This window comes from Rattus norvegicus, chromosome 4 (genome assembly GCF_036323735.1).
Source record: "Rattus norvegicus strain BN/NHsdMcwi chromosome 4, GRCr8, whole genome shotgun sequence".
Taxonomy (NCBI): Eukaryota; Metazoa; Chordata; class Mammalia; order Rodentia; family Muridae; genus Rattus; species Rattus norvegicus.
Genome location: NC_086022.1, coordinates 100,097,214 through 100,103,224, shown reverse-complemented (window position 1 = coordinate 100,103,224; position 6,011 = coordinate 100,097,214).

Below are 6,011 nucleotides of genomic sequence, written 5' to 3'. Positions count from 1 at the left end.
TATTATAGTGTTGTCTAATCTGTGTTTTTTTTTTTTAATCTTTATTGACTTGGGTATTTCTTGTTTACATTTCAATAGTTATTCCCCTTCCCAGTTTCCTGGCCAACATCCCCTAACCCCTCCCCCTCCTCTTCTCTATTAGTGTTCCCCTCCCATTCCTTCCCCAATTACCGAGCTCCCCGAACAATCACATTCACTGGGGGTTCAGTCTTGGCAGGACCAAGGGCTTTCCCTTCCACTGGTGCTCTTATTTGGCTATACATTGCTACCTATGAGGTTGGAGCCCAAGGTCAGTCCATATATAGTCTTTGGGTAGTGGCTTAGTCCCTGGAAGCTCTGATTGGTTGGCAATGTTTTTCATATGGGGTCTCAAGCCCCTTCAAGCTCTTTCAGTGCTTTCTAAGATTCCTTCAACGGGGTCCCATTCTCATTTCAGTGGTTTGCTGCTGGCATTTGCCTATGTATTTGCTATATTCTGACTGTGTCTCTCAGGAGAGATCTACATCCGGTTCCTGTTGGCCTGCAACTCTTTGCATCATCCATCTTATCTAGTTTGGTGGCTGTGTATGTATGGGACGCACGTGGGGCAGGCTCTGAATGGGTGTTCCTTCCTGTGTTCCAAACTTTGCCTCTCAATTCCCTCCTAATGTATTCTTGTTCCCTTTTTAAAAAAAGGAGTGAAACATTCTGATTTTGGTCATCCTTATTGAGATTCATGTGTTCTGTGTATCTAGGGTAATTCAAGCATTTGGGCTAATAACCACGTATCAATGAGTGCATACCATGTGTGTTTTTCTGTGAATGGGTTACCTCACTCAGGATGATATTTTCCAGTTCCAACCATTTGCCTATGAATTTCATAAAGTCATTGATTTTTACAGCTGTGTAATATTCCATGATGTAGATGTACCACATTTTCTGTATCTACTCTGTTGAAGGGCATCTGGGTTATTTCCTACTTCTGGCTATTATAAATAAGACTGCTATGAACGTAGTGGAACATGTGTCTTTGTTTTATATGTTAGTGGATCATTGGGGTATATGCCCAAGAGAGGCATAGCTGGATCCTCAGGCAGTTCAATGTTCAATTATCTGAGGAACCTCCAGACTGATTTCCAGAATGGTTTTACCAGTCTGCAATCCCACCAAAAATGGAGGAGTTTCCTCTTCCTCCACATCCTCGCCAGCATCAGCTGTCACCTGAGTTTTTGATCTTAGCCATTCTCACTGGTGTAAGGTGAAATCTCAGGGTTGTTTTGATTTGCTTTTCCCTTATGACTTAAGATGTTGAACATTTCTTTAGGTGTTTCTCAGCCATACATCATTCCTCAGCTCTGAATTCTTTATTTGGCTCTGATCATAATTTTTTAATAGGGTTATTTGTCTCCCTGCAGTCTAACTTCTTGAGTTCTTTGTATATTTTGGATATAAGCCCTCTATCAGTTTTAGGATTGGTAAAGAACTTTTCCCAATCTGTTCATTGTCTTTTTGTCCTAACAACAGTGTCTTTTCCTTACATAAGCTTTGCAGTTTTATTACATCCCATTTGTCGTTTCTTTTGTGGTTTTTTTTTTTTCGGAGCTGGGGACCGAACCCAGGGCCTTGCGCTTCCTAGGCAAGCGCTCTACTACTGAGCTAAATCCCCAGCCCCCATTTGTCGTTTCTTGATCTTAGAGCATAAGCCATTGGTGCTTCCCTGAGATATAATCTATAGTATGTGTCACATAATTTTCTTTAAATTAATTTGCCATCAGTAAGTTTTTATGGAGCTGATATTGTTACATTTAGTATTTGCTCACAACATTCAATCAAGCGTTGTCTAATCTTTTGTTTCTAATCATGATTTTCTGAACTCAAACAGCCTGGCTTGCTCACCTCCTTCTTTATTGAATCTGTGTATAAAATGTATACCAGAATCTAAAGTAAACTATGTGCATCATTGCAGTTAGTTGGTCTGATGCTACTTGTATTTCAGTGATAATATTGAACCCAAAATCTGGTTACATCAAGGAGGAGAGAGTCTGCAGGTAGATGCTAAGTGACCCTGACCCCAAATTATTTCTGATAGTTAAATAAAAATGCCAACACTCAATCCATGGGCAGAGAAGACATAGGTGAGCTTGAGGTATCCAGGGCTGGAAGTTGGAGACAGTTACAGGGGGAGAAGAGGAAGAAGTCCCCTGGCTTAGAAATAAAGGCAATGTGACCCTGAGGGATGGCCAATTAAGAGCAGCCCATAAGAAGCAGAGTATGTAATGACTCAGATTTACTGATAGGAAAGTAGTTTCTAAAAACATGGAGGGTAGGCATCTGTCAAGTTTTTGTACTGTTTAATGCTTTTTGTAAATACAAAGGCTGTGTGTGCTTTTTATTCCAAAGGTTCAGAAGCTGGGTAGAAACAACAGCGATTTAATACTTTCTCCATACAGCATTAGGCTGTGGTCTACCTTTCATTCCCAGGTAATCTCCTGCTTTCACAGGAGAAAATTCACAAGTGGCATGTAAAAAAAGACTTTAAGACCCTCAAATGAAATATTAGAGACACCCCTGCAGAAGGAGGTAAGCAAGAACAATGAGACAAAAATTGATTAAGGCAGTACTGCTTGATGATGAGTGCATCATTAAAAAAATGTAGAACTCCTGTATTAAAAGCACATCTGCAACAGACAGATAGACCAATGGAATGGAATTGAAGACCCAGAAATGAACACACCGACATATGGGCACTTGATTTTTGACAAAGGAGCCAAAACCATCCAATGGAAAAAACATAGCATTTTCAGCAAATGGTGCTGGTTCAACTGGAGGTCAACATGTAGAAGAATGCAAATTAATCCATGCTTATCACCCTGTACAAAGCTTAAGTCCAAGTGGATCAAGGACCTCCACATCAAACCAGATACACTCAAACTAAAAGAAGAAAAACAAGGGCAGCATCTAGAACACATGGGCACTGGAAAAAATTTCCTGAACAAAACACCAATTGCTTATGCTCTAAGATCAAGAATTGACAAATGGGATCTCATAAAACTGCAAATTCTGTAAGGCAAAGGACACTGTGGTTAGGACAAAATGGCAACCAACAGATTGGGAAAAGATCTTTACCAATCCTACAACAGATAGAGGCCTTATATCCAAAATATACAAAGAACTCAAGAAGTTAGACCTCAGGGAGACAAATAACCCTATTAAAAAATGGGGTTCAGAGCTAAACAAAGAATTTACAGCTGAGGAATACCGAATGGCTAAGAAACACCTAAAGAAATGTTCAATATCTTTAGTCATAAGGGAAATGCAAATCAAAACAACCCTGAGATTTCACCTCACACCAGTGAGAATGGCTAAGATCAAAAACTCAGGTGACAGCAGATGCTGGCGAGGATGCGCAGAAAGAGGAACACTCCTCCATTGTTGGTGGGATTGCAGACTGGTACAACCATTCTGGAAATCAGTCTGGAGGTTCCTCAGAAAATTGGACATAGAACTACCTGAGGATCCAGCTATACCTCTCTTGGGCATATACCCAAAAGATGCCCCAACATATAAAAAAGACACGTGCTCCACTATGTTTATCGCAGCATTATTCATAATAGCCAGAAGCTGGTAAAAATCCAGATGCCCTTCAAAAAAGGAATGGATACAGAAAATGTGGTACATCTACACAATGGAATATTGCTCAGCTATCAAAAACAATGCCTTAATGAAATTCATAGGCAAATGGTTGGAACTGGAAAATATCATCCTGAGTGAGGTAATCCAATCACAGAAAAACACACATGGTATGCACTCATTGATAAGTGGCTATTAGCCCAAATGCTTGAATTACCCTAGATGCATAGAACACGTGTAACTCAAGGCAGATGATCAAAATGTGAATGCGTCCCTCCTTCTTTAAAAGGGGAACAAGAATACCCTTGGCAGGGAATGGAGAGGTAAAGATTAATACAGAGACAGAAGGAATACCCATTCAAAGCCTGCCTCACATATGGCCCATACATATACGGCCACCCAATTAGACAAGATGGATGAAGCAAAGAAGTGCAGGCCGACAGGAGCTGGATGTAGATCTCTCCTGAGAGACACAGCCAGAATACAGCAAATACAGAGGCGAATGCCAGCAGCAAACCACTGAACTGAGAATAGGACCCCCGTTGAAGGAATCAGAGAAAGAACTGGAAGAGCTTGAGGGGCTCGAGACCCCTTATGAACAACAATGCCAAGCAACCAGAGCTTCCAGGGACTAGGCCACCACCTAATGACTATACATGGACTGACCCTGGACTCTGACCTCAAGGTAGCAATGAATATCCTAGTAAGAGCACCAGTGGAAGGGGAAGCCCTTGGTCCTGCTAAGACTGAACCCCCAGTGAATGTGACTTTTGGGGGGAGGACGGCAATGGGGGAGGATGGGGAGGGGAACACCCATAAAGAAAGGGAGGAGGAGGGGTTAGGGGGATGTTGGCCTGGAAACTGGAAAAGGGAATAACACTTGAAATGTAAATAAGAAATACTTAAATTAATTTTAAAAAGTAATATAAAAAATTTTTAAAAATTAAAAAAAAATAAAGCACATCTGCTAGATTGCTGCAATATAATATTGACAGTGACTATAATCCTTGGATCCTGATGAAGGGACATTCATTGTTGGGGTTGGGGAGAAAATGAATCAGAATATCCAAATTCATTAGCCATGTGCAGGCAAAAAATTCTAATATAATTTGGGTCACATGGGCCTGGTATCAGTTGTTATCAATATGATATAGGATGAGTGTGAACCCCAAAATTCTGAGGACTAAGAGACAGCTTCTTTACATGAGTACGAATTAGACAATGAAGCATTAAAATAAGTGAAATTAGCAAAAGATGGGGTTTGTGGAGTATGGACAACATGTAAACAGAAGCTGAAATTTTGCACATGGAACCTAAGGCTCCTCCTCTTTCACCAAATTCAGGGTATTAATCTCTCTCAGTTCACCCAGATTGGGAAGATTACTATAAATTCAAAGATGAATTCTCTACCTCACGGAGGTTTAATCTCCTGTTTAAATGAAGATGACACGCACCCTTTGGGAGTGTGTGTGTGTGTGTGTGTGTGTGTGTGTGCACATGTGCATGTGTATGTGTTCGTGTGTGTGTTTTAAAAACTTTTAAAGATAAAAAAATATGTGGAATTATCTTTTTGTTGAAAAATCTGTACATAAAGTTGTTCCATTATTTGTTTGTATGCTGTTTGTTCATTTGTTTATTTGTTTATTTATTTATTTATTTATTTATTCACTTTCTATCCAAATCACTGCCCCCTGTTGTGGTCACATGACACAAAGTCCCCTTCTCATTCACGTCTGAGAGGGCAAATTCCACTCTTTCCCCACTTTCACCCTATCCTCATGCATTGAATCTCTGCAGATGTACGCATATCCTCTCCAATTAAGACCAGACAAGGCAGCACAGTTATGGGAATGGAATCCACAAGTTGGCATCAGTTTACGGATAACCCCCAGTCCAGTTGTTGGGGAAACTGCATGTAGATTAAGATAGACATCTGCTGCATGTGAGCAGGGACCTTGGGTTCCACCCATGGAGGCTCTTTGGTTAGTGGTTCAGTCTCTGAGAGCCCCCAAGAGTCTAGATTGTTTTATTCTGTCAGTCTTCTTGTGGAATTCCTATGACTTCCCTGCAAGTCACTCAATCCTTCCCCAAACTCTTTCAAAAGTCTCCCTGTGCTATGATCAATGTTTGGCTGAGACTCTCTGCATTTGCTTTTGTCTGTTGCTGTTGGGTGGAGCCTCTCAAAAAGCAGTAATGCTAGGCTTTTGTCGTGCCTGTTCTTTTGAGCCTGATTTACTTCACTCAAGAAAATATTTTCTAGTTCCATTCATTTGCCTTCACAATTCCTGATATCCTTGCGTTTAACACCTGGTTAGTATTCTGTTGCATAAATGAACAGTAGTTTCTGTATCCATTCTTTGGTTGAGTGACATCTTGATTGTTTCCAGATTCTGTCTATTACA